Consider the following 11,569-nt stretch of genomic DNA (forward strand, 5'->3'; position numbering starts at 1 on the left):
CATTTATAATAGTCTTAAATATATATTTAAAAAGTGTTTTTAATTTATAAAGGGGGGGTCACACTCAGAGGTTTGCTATGTGAAAGGGGTCAACAGTACAAAAGTTTGAGAACCACTGAATTAACCCCTCTGGAGCCTCATGGAATGCAGGGGAAGGGGGGTCTCCTTGCTAGGGTTGGGAAGGAGGTAGATGGTGTAGGATATTGCTCTTTTATGGGATCCCTCCCCCATTGAAAAGATAACAGTTTGGCTCTTTGTGTTAAATAGCTGTCTGCAAGCCTCAAACTGCTGAATGAGCTTTAGGGTAGGGAAGGCTGTGCCTCCTCAAACAGCCTGGCCCTTCCCCTTATCTGACCCCCATCCACTTCCTGCCCCCCTCAGAATTCTCTGCCCATCCTACTCCTTGTCCCCTCACTGCCCCCTGAGGCTCCCTCTCCAACCACCACCCCAGGACCCCCCCCACCGACCCCCTCATTCCCTGACTGCCCTGACCCCTATCAACCCCCCCCCCCACACTGAGTCCTGACAGACCCCTGGAATGCCCATGATACAACCCCCTGTTCCCCATCCACTGACCACCCCCCCAACCTCTGCCCCCTCCGTCCTCTGACTGTCCCTGGGATTCCCTGCCCCTTATCCAAACCCCCCCCCCCGCCATGCTGCTTACCCTCCCAGAGCCTCAATGCACTGTATCCAGGAGCGGCCCTGGACAGCACTGCAGCGGCATGGCTCCAGCGGGGCCTGAGCTCCCATAGGTCGGCCAGGAGCTCGCAGCCCCACCCCCTTACCATGTGGCTCTGAGCAGGGAGGAGCTCAGGCCCCACTGGGGCCACGCTGCTTTAGCTCTGTCCAGGGCCGCTCCCGGATGCGGCGCGCTGGGGGATGGGGGAAGGCGGGGCTGGAGCATTCTCGTGGGGGCCCCTGCAGAACAAGGGACCTGGGGAAAATTGCCCCCACTTGCTCCCCCTCTGGGCAGCCCTGGGCCCAGTGATGGCAAGTGACAAAGGAATGCTTTTTAAAGTCAATGGTATTTTAGAGTATGAGGTGTCTAAATCACCTTGGAAAAGGAGACAGGGTCCTCAGTCACTTGCCACTTCTGAAAACATTGCCTTTGGTCAGTGTCATCCACTAGGGCAGTATCCAGTGCCAATCCATGGGGTCATCTGCTCTCTCGCTCTCTCAGTAACTTGAACTCAGCGTCTTGCGCCCTATTCTTTTGCAGGGGAAGTTGTTGTCTGTGCCTCGATCATGGTGACTCTTCGTATTCCCCTGCCACCTGGTGTGGGCTCCAGATCACCCCCCTTAGAATCAAGTGTGCTAAATGCAAACTCTCGTTGACTATCCGACTGCTGATTGCAACCTGGGAATAGAAGCTGGGGAGTAAAAGGCCTATTGGGAATTCTGTGAAGCTATCTGAATGACAGAAATGGAGCTGTCCTTCCTGGCCCTGTGCAAACCAGCAGGAAAATAAGATTCTCAGCACGTCAGGAGTATAGAGACATCTTGCTAGAAACACAGATAAGATGTGCATCAATTTGAAGAGAGGAGACAGCTGTAAACAACTAGCCACCTCTCCACTGAAAGTGGATCCACTTGATGAAACTGCCATCACTCAGACCTTTCCCTGCAGAGACATTTGCTCTATCAATGGGGGTAGCCCTTTTTCCTCTCTATATAGGTAAGGTATAGGTATAAGGAAATTGATCACAGTGAAATTGACAGGGTTCCTGCATGGGTGCTGCTCTTTCAAAAAATGGCCAGGTGATGGCAGTTTAACTCTGGCAATGAGAAAAGGGGCTGGGTGCATAATCCCTTTTGAGAACTCTCACAACTCCACTCACTGGTGAATGGGGGAAACTTCTTCCACCTAGCTAACAGCAGGTGAAGGAGTTAAACCCAGGGGCAGCCAGACAGGAACAGGCCACTCCTGCTGGGCTTCCGGCTTCTGCTAGTGGCCTAATTGCACACGGTGCAGCACAATTTCAGGCCATTGGAGATTCACCTATGGGGTTGCCAGTTTCCTCTTGAATGCCATCTCCCCACCCCTCCTACATGGTCCCTTTGGAGGAGCGCAGACTCTTCCCTGTCCCACGGCAGCTCTGCCACAGCCCCTCATGCTCCTGCTTTTCCCTGCTCAAAGTGACTGTCTCAGAAACCCAGGCCATGTTCCTCCTCCCCGCTCCCTGCCATGTCTTGCTGCCCGCACCCTTTCATGTGGCCTATGCCCTGCAGGAGCTGCTCCCCTGGTATTCTTCACTCATGCAACCTCCTCAGCTTCACATTCTGCCAGGCTCTAGTCCTGGTTCCTCCTTTAGATCCCTCCCACTGCAGAGTGGGGAAGGGCGGGGAGGGAAAGTTTTTCCTTTCACTTTCTCTGCCGTGTAAAGTCAAGGCTGTCTTTAATTTCTCCTCCACCTTCCCTAGTTTGCCCCACAACCCAGTTCCTGATATGTTGCTTTCCCCTGCCCTTATTCCTGGGGTCTCTGTCTGCCACAGGATTCTCCTATCACCTACCTTCTGGCTGAGATTTGCCCAAGTGACTCTTCTGGGTGCCCTTTTAAAGAAGCCTGATTTGTGGATGTTCAGCTGAGGGGCTTGGAATTAATTCCAGTCCCTACAAAGTGTGTCAAGTAGATCACCCCAAACCACCTTCAAACCTTTGGCTATCAACCCAACTCTAGCAATGGGGTCTTGGCAGGCCTAGCAGGAGATGTCACGACCTGCCATTCTATCTGCAGCATGCACTGCTCTTTCCTTTGCTCCTTGCTTTGCCTTTAATGGAGCTGAGCCATTTAAGCCCAGATCTTGGAGGGAATTTAGGCTGCTAACTTCTGCTGCAATGAATAGGAGTTAAGTTCCTAAATACCTTTAAGAAGCTGGGCCCTGGAGACCTCCCCAACTTCTGGAGACCCTTTGAAATGTGCACTGACCTCAGAAGAAAGAGCGAAGGACTCCAAAGGCAGATGAGGTCATTCAATGTGCTGCCCAGCTGTCCCCTGCCACTCAGGAGTCAAGTCTCAAAAAGTGGCGCAAGTGAGTTGGCCATATCAGACAGGTGATTATGAAGAGTAAAAGCCCCATCCTAGAAGTGACCTAAAGAATCAAAATCTCTGGATGCCAGACAGCAACATGTCTGGTACTGAGGGTTCCCAACGGGACTGGACTGCCCAAATTCCCAGGTGACTGAGCAATGCTGCAGCTTAAAAAGCAACCTGGAGATGACTGCAACAATGATCATGATGGTGAAATTCCACTGGAGTCAAACCCGAGTTATTGGGGTCATTACAGGAGTAACTGGGTGACTGTCTCTGACCTGTACTTTGCAGGGTGTCACACTGAAAGATCTAATGGTCCCTTCTGGCCTTGGAATCTGAGACTAGGAGAGGAAATGTTAGAAGGGTGACAGGATTCCTTGAGGGCACTGAGTCCTCTGCATAGAGGTAATTGGGACCTGGTGGAAGCCTTAAAACTGAAAAGGCTTTTAGCGCCTTGGGAATCCCTCTCCCCTGAGAGTTAGAACTTGGTTTCAGGAGAAAATTGCAGACTTTTAACATATGGTGTCAATTTAAACCAGGGCTAATTCCTGCAAGGAGAGGCTTTCCCTTTGGCTTAACCAGGCTTCAATCAGCTTAGTTTAAGTCAATAAGGAACCAATTTAAACTAATCTCCAATAAGCCACTCTTAGGGGGGATCGACCTAAGATACCCGACTTCAGCTACAAGAGTAGCTGAAGTCGGCGTATCTTAGGTCTATTTACCCTGGCTGTGAGGACAGCAGCGAGTCAACTGCTGCCACTCCCCCGTTGACTCTGCTTCCGCCTCTCACCACGTGAAGTTCTGGAGTCGATGGCAGAATGATCGGGGATCGATTTTATCGTGCTACACTAGACACGATAAATCGATCCTTGATAGATTGATCACTACCCACCAGATCGGCAGGTAGTGTAGACGTACACTTACACTGAAAAGAACTGCTTTCCCCGAAAAGCTCCTGGTGACATCCGGCACAGCCTGAGCATGGGCCTTGCTTCAGCTCCAGTGGCAGGCATAGCCCTCTGGCTGGCTCATCCTCAGTTTGTCTGGTTGGATACATAGTCTGTCCTTCTCAATGGAAACATCCTCATGTAGAGTTTTGTTTCCTCGGAACTGGATAAAACGCTACTATTGGGGGTGGGGTTGGCAAAAATAATCCCACATTGATGAGCCATGTCATCACACATATTTGTGTTTATCATTCTGATCTACACCATGCAAAGGCACAGGCACCTGCCAATGGTCTTTGTGGGAATCTTTACTTTTCCTTTCCAAACGACACCATTTCTTCAGCCTGCCAAAAGTTGAAGCATACAGACGAGTTGTGTGCATGTGTGTGGGTTTGTGCAGCACCTAGCATAGTGGGATCCTGCTCCATTGCTGGGTCTCCTAAGTGCTACCACAATGCAGATAACATGCTTAACTTTAAAGCAATGGGGTTCCAATGTCCTTAAAGTTAAGCACATGCTTAAATGCCTTGTTGGATTGGGGTCATAAGGGCTGAGGTGGTTTAGTTCAGGGGAAAATCACCCACAGTTGCTTCTAAGGAAAGCCAGAGACCTCTCGCTGTGCTGGGTATACAACAAACACAGTTGCCCTTAGATGGAAGATTGGACTCCAGCCATCAGGCTTTGAGATCCTGCCCCAGGTCATCAGCCTGGTTCATGCATCGTCCTAGCAAATGCTCGGCACCCATCAGATTCTTGAGGGTGCAACCTTATTGCCTTTGAGAGAATTGCACCATCTATCAAACAGATCTTCTGCCCAGAGGTGTTAATCACCACCCCAAGGGCTGTGGACGGGTGCACATTTGCCCACCAAGTTCTGGATCTTGCAGCAGACACACATGCAGAGATGTGGTGTCTGGCATTATGCTGCACCGCTCGAAGCCTCCTGCTGCACCACTCGAAGCCTCCTGCTGTACCCAGGGAGTGGGCCAGTTGGCCTATCTCCCTTCGGTGAAGATTTGCATGGGGGCAGAGCTGATGATGTTCTGAAGAAGGTAGAAGAGGGTAGGACCCCATTGAAGTCTAAGGCAAAACTCCCATTGATTTCAGTAAGAGTTACCCAGATCCACTGCCTGCTCTCCAGCTGGAGGAGAAGGAACCCATCCTGGCAATCTTCTTGGTTCCAGAAATAAAACCCTAATTCTGGCTCCTTTGCACCTTGAGTTAGCCCCCTCCAGCCTTGTTTGCTGCACCAACTGTAGAGGAGACAGAGGGGAGATGCTCTGGCCTCCTGGTTCTCCTGCTGGCCCATCCTTCGATCTGACAGGTTGTCCAGGACCACCGTCCCAGTCTGCAATCCCTGTCCTTCCTCTCCTTTTTGGAAGCTCTCTGGTCTGTTTCCTTGACGTGTGGGGCCTCCACAGACCATCGAGTTCAGTCTGGAGACATGATCCAGATGTGTCCCCTGCCCTCTTGCCTGCCATTTCTTGGGGAACCCTCCCCCCACCCTGCTCAGAGCAGAACTGGGTTCCTCATTCAGGGTCAGTGCTGGAGAGGAGATGCCAGCAGCAAGGAGAGGAAAGCTGCTCCTGAGAGAGATGCCTTCCCCTCAGTAGGTACCATTTGCACCTCCCCAGATTTTCAAGCCAGGCCAGACACCATCTTGCAGGGATCCTGCCTCCAGAGCAGTAACTTCCAGTGGAGCCAGAGTGTGTTCTTGAGCAAACCCCTGAACTTGCAAGGTTCCACATTCTGATTCTGGATTCCTCATCCTAAAAGACACAGATTTTTGCTTGCACTCACTCACTCACCCAAAACACCCTTCTTTCCATCCACCAGTGATCCCAGCCCATGGTGGTATCTCTGCAGTACCATGTGTGTTCCACAGGTGCCTAGTAGCAGTGACAGCATCCTACTGCTGCCAGGGAATGCATGGGTGCCATACATAGATAAACTTGTTCAGCACCATCCTCCAGAAATGGGCTCCATCTGCACCAGCTCCCTCATCTGCCATTGCAAACCCTGGGGCTTGTATGGGGGAGGTGAGGCTGTGTATGCAAAGGGCAAAGGAGGATCATGGTCTTCAGGAGGGTCCTTGTCTGGTAGCATTGGGAGGTCAGCAGGGGATGGAGGGGAATAACTCTGCTGCCCCCACTTGCTAAAATGCCTTAGATTCAGCCTCAAAGGGACATTGGCCAATGCACCGGCATCACTTAGCAGCCTGACTTTGACAAGGACTTAAGCTTCTAGGTCACTTAAGCCAAGATACTCAAATGTGATTAGACACCTAACTCCCATTGATGGGAAATCAGCCAGAGATGGGCACCTAAACACTTTTTGAGGCTCTGGGCTTTATGTGCTTTGGTCAGTGCTCCCCAGAGCCCTGTTCTGCTTTCACCCCAATGTCAGGACCTTCCTGGGGTTCCTGCTGTCTCTGGATCTCCAGCATTCAGCAGAAAGAACCAAGGTGGTTGGAGAACCTCTTAACATCCCAGCTCTTACAGCTCGGTGGCAGGCGGGGGCATTCAAAAAGTATCTGACACTCATTGGGGCTGCAATCTCACATGTGTCTATGCAGAAAGGCCACTGTCTGAAAGAAGAAACGCAGCACAATTGGTGGCAAAGGACCTCTTTCCCTGAAACACCTGGGGCCTGAACTCAAAAATTGGTCAGCATTTTCCACACCCTACGACCACCACCATTAGCAGGGGTAGGATCATGGCCGGGGCTGTGCCTAGTGCCACCGTAACCGCTGCCTGGGCTTTGGCCACAAGCACAGTGGCCCATCTGTCCCCATGTAGGCACTTGGCCTGCCACTCCACTGCACACCCTGCTGGGTGGGCAGTCCCCTGCCCTGGCCACCACTACATCAATTACCCATTCAGCCAAGGAGCCTGGCAGCGAGAGTTCATCCAAGGGCAGGATGCCAGGCAGGGGGTGTGGGCTCAGGGTGTGAGTAGGAGGAGCCAGGCGTGAGGTGAAAGTGTAAAGCATGCGGGGGGTGGGTGGGGGAGGGCAGGCTGGGATGAACTGGGAGTGCAACATGTGGGAGACCAGGTGTGGAGATCGGCTGAGTGAGTAGGGGCTAAAGGTGTAGGGTGGTTAGACTAGGGAAATGGAGTGTGGGTGTCAGGAAGGGGGCTTGGGTATTCACAGTGCAGAGGGATGGGATGGTAGTGTCGAGGACTGAGTGGGAGTTGCATAGGGCTGGGCTAGGAGGTGCAGTGTGTGTGGGGGGGTCTGGGCTAGGGATGCAGAGTGTGGGGGCTAGGCTGGACTGAGGGCACAGAATGCAGGAGCTGGGATGAAGGTGCGAGAGGAACTGGGATTGAGACTTGGCAGGGGGTACTGAATGCAGTGGGGCTGGGCTGGGTGTGTAAGGTGTTAAGGGGGGCAGGCTAGGCCAGGAGACCCATGGGTGGGGGCTGGGCTCAGGGAGTGGGGGGATGAGATGCCCAGACCCCCCCATCCAGTGGGTAGTAGCCTATTGCCCCCATGCGAGGGGGATCAGCACCCCCAACCCAAGTGGTTTTGTGGTGGGGGAGCCATGCTGCCTGTTAACCAGAACCCTGTGGTCTGGGAGCTACCCCTGCCAGTGCCTGGGGTTCCCATCCTGCAGGGTCCATCTCTGGGCCCTGTGGCCCCCTACAGCCCCAGTTGCATAGCATTCCAGGGTGGAGGTGGCAGCAGGGGGAGGCGCTGGGTGTCTGCCATGAATGCCAAAGGGGGCAGCAGGCTGAAGTTTTACCAAGAGTAGCAGATTGTTTTGAGCAGCCCGGGTGGCCTGGATCTATAGACTGTTGTGGAGGGGGAGAGCTGGAATTTGGGTGTCTGGACGGGAGCATGGAGGGACGGCCAGATTTAGATAGGTGGATTTTGGCTCCTGCCCCTCAATTCTTTCATTTCCCCAAGGCCATGCTCAGACAGAAGCTCAAGCTCAAGCAGGGTGGCAGGCTGTGCTGCAGTGCCCCCCGTGGCACACAACTGCCCCAGCGCATAAAATCCCTGAGGGCAATTGTTGGTAAAGTCACAGCTGTGGGCCAGCACAAGAGCTCTCCTGGAATTTCTCATCTGCTTTCAAGATCTGTCTCCCTAGCCTAGTTCCCAGGCCTGTCCCACTTCACTGCCAGTGGCAACATCCTTTAAGGAAGATCATATCACCTGGTAGAAAGCCAGCCAGCTGCCAGAGTTCCTTTTCTTATGTCTAGCCAGCAGGTATCACCCAGGATCTGAGCTCACAGCGCTCTAGGAGTTTTTATCAACCCTTCTCCTATGGGCCTCGGATTCTCCATCCATGGAACCAACAGCCAGAGGCTGTTGATGAAAAGATCCTTTAAACAAAGCCATTGCTTCTCCTCCCAGTCCCATTTACAATGAATAAAACTTGCAGCATCTGCAGACGTCCAGTTGAGCATTTCATCTCACTTGTGATATATGTTTCCTTTTTTATTTTTCTCTCAGCTGGGGCTGGAGCCTAGAAATGTGTCTTAGTCGACATCGATCCCACAATCTTGGTGCAGCAGTGGCTGGATTGAAACGCAGCAGGAGAAAGTCTGAGCTAGTTGTTTTAAGAGGACAATTTTCACTGGAAGCTTTTAGCAGCCATCTTCACCTGTACAAGCTTCTGCAAATTGTTCGACTGCTGGGCGGGGCTAACACAGAGTTGGCTGCAAACCTTTAAAATAGACCAGCCTAATTAGTCCCGTGTAGTTCAAACTTTTGCAATGAGCCTTTGGAGGGCGAGGGATAAAAGTGGTAGATTCTTCTTTTGCACTGCCGAGAGCAGTAGATTTGAGGAGTTTTCATTGGTTCCTAATGCTCCCTTTTGATTCAATGAGATTCAGTCTGTATGGCATCTTGCCTAGATGCCCCACTATGCTTAGGGCTCTGGGGGCTGCACCAAAGAGCTCTCTTACCAGCATTTTCACTGTAAGGTTTCTAACTTCATCCTCTTCCAGCTGAAGGGCTAATGGCTTAAGAAACCTGCAGCACCTTTCACATCTGATCTGGGAGTAGAACACACAGCTGGTGCTTGGAGGTGGCTCCTGGGAGACTGCAGAAGAGGCGGCAGAAATGAAGGTGCTTCTGTTCCTGAGGTGGCAGGCATGGGTGGCATAAACTCTTAGGACCCAGTTGATCATTGCTCCATCCCTGTGGCATTGCAGACACGAGGGCAAATGCTTCTGAATGAGTGCAGGCAAAGCTGATCCAGCCTTTTAAAGCTTCAGGAAATATGCAGTCTGTGGGGAAAATGCACTGATCCCCTCTTGGCCGCCAGTTTGATTCCAGCTCAGCCCACGGGTGATCGGGGTAGCTGCCCAACAGACCCAAGCTTCCAGCGCCAGCAGCAACTTGCCAAAGCCAAGAAGGAACCCTCTGTTTTTGCCAGGAGAGTGTGTGGCACTTGTACAAGTGGAGACTCAGTTTGAAAATAAAAGTCCTCACTTTGTGAGCTGGTCAAAAAATGTGGGTGTCACAGGCAGCTGGATTCCGCTGGGTAGCTGGATCAACTACCCCCACCAGTCATTAGCTGGTCCTGACTTTTACAAGGCTGAGCCATGTGACACTCCAGGAGAGACAGAAAACACCATGGAAGAGGAAACTGAGGGAGGCAGCACCACACTTGGCTGGCAGTGGGCACTACAAGGCAGGCATACACCCAGTTTTGGGTTTTGATTTTTATTTTTTTACTTTGGATAATTTTGACAAACTAAAAAATAAAAATCAATTAGGAAATACTGTCCCTGGCCTTGTGGGAGTTACAGTTTGAGTGCCTTGTGCTCCCATTTTTCTGAGCCAGATTGTGTGGTTGGACTACATCTCCCATGATGCACCACAGTCCTGCCTGCTTGGAGAGGGGACTGTGGTGTATCATGGGAGTCTTCAGCCATGGTGCATCCTGGGACATGTTGTTTGCCCAGGGATCCCTGCCTAGGGATCTCATACCATAGAGCAAAATGAGGACATGAGAAAAGCAAACTACACCTCCCGTGAGGCATCACAGTGGCCTTTCAAAATCAAACTATTTCCTTTTTCAGGCACTGGGTTTTTGGATGAAAATGCTGCTTTCCACAGAAAAATTAGATTACACATTTCACTAAAAGCTTCATTTACTTGAAAATTCAATTTGCCACTGAAAAATATTTTTGATGGAAAACTTTCAACCAGCCCCAGTGAAATCCTCCGATTTGACACAAACCTTTATGCTTGGCTGCGTGAGATTTTTGTTCAAGCTGCAAAATGGAGGATGACACAGCATTGCCAATTCTTGCAGTATCTGGTGTTTTCCCTACAACCCCAGCTCTGGGAGTCATGAGATTTACCTGACAACCCCAGCTTTGTTCAAATGGAAGTTTCAGGAGTGGAGTGGAAATTCCCTGTGACTGGGGGTGCTAAGGGGTAGCAGGGAGAATGAGGGGGGCTATAGAGACTGGAGAGTGGATTAGTGGAGGGGCAGCTGGCTCCAGGCTGGGAAGGGGCATCCAGTAGTTCCTGCTGCAGTTCCCATGGCAGTTCTTTGGTGGCTAGCACCCAATGGGTCAATGCCCCCTGTTCCCCACTCAGTTACTAAAGCCTTGTCCTGTCCTGCACCCTAGCAACTGGTGCACATGTTTCCTGCACCTCCCCCAGGCCAGATGCCTCTACCTGATCTTATGCACTGGAAGGGGGGCCAGCAGCTGCTCCAGCAGCCTCTCCTCCAGCTCCCACTCTCATCTCTGCCCTCTTGTGAGTGTGTGGAACATAGATGGGTCCTACTTTGCTCTCACCCTAGTGAGATGTTGTGAGGGTGGAAACATAGATTTCCCGTGCCCAATATTTCCATCCTGGGGGCACTAACCCTGACACACACACCCTGCACCCCTGTCCCTGGTTCTGCCACCCCTGAAAGTTTCTGACCCAGATGGCTGTGTAGAAAAGCTGGAAAATGTGACCCAAGTGCAGCCTAGCTAGCAGGCAAATTAGAACCCAGGTTTTGTTAGTTTTAACAATCATGGTTTTACAAAGACTGACTCATGAGTTTTGAACACTTGTGGTTAACATCATGGATGATGTTAAAACACTTATCTTTACAAAGCAGAGCTACTAAGAGCTTGTCTAAACCTAAAATGCTGCAACTGCATCACTGCAGTGCTTCAGTGATGATGCTACCTACATTGATGGGAGGGGTCCTCTGGCCAGCATCGGTACTCCACATCAACTAGGTAACCAGGACAATTCTCCTGTCGACCTAGTGCTGTCTACACCAGGGGCTAGGTCAGTTTAACTGCGTCATACAGGGGGGTGGATTTCGCACACCCCTGAGTGACATAGTTACACCGATCTAACTTCCTAATGCTGACCAGGCCTGATGTCAGAAAGGGACATGGTGATCACCCTAGTCTGACCTCTTGCATAACATAGGCCAGAGAACTTTCTGGAAGTAATTCCTGTTTGAACTAAAGCAAAGAAAAACATTCCATCTTGATATTAAAAATGCTGGTGATGGACAATCCACCACAGCCCTCCATACTTTTTTCCAATGGTTCATTACCCTCACTGTTAAACATTTACACCTTACTTTCCTGTCTGGATTTGTCTAGCTCCAACTCC

This window comes from Gopherus flavomarginatus, chromosome 5 (assembly GCF_025201925.1).
Source record: "Gopherus flavomarginatus isolate rGopFla2 chromosome 5, rGopFla2.mat.asm, whole genome shotgun sequence".
Lineage (NCBI taxonomy): Eukaryota > Metazoa > Chordata > Testudines > Testudinidae > Gopherus > Gopherus flavomarginatus.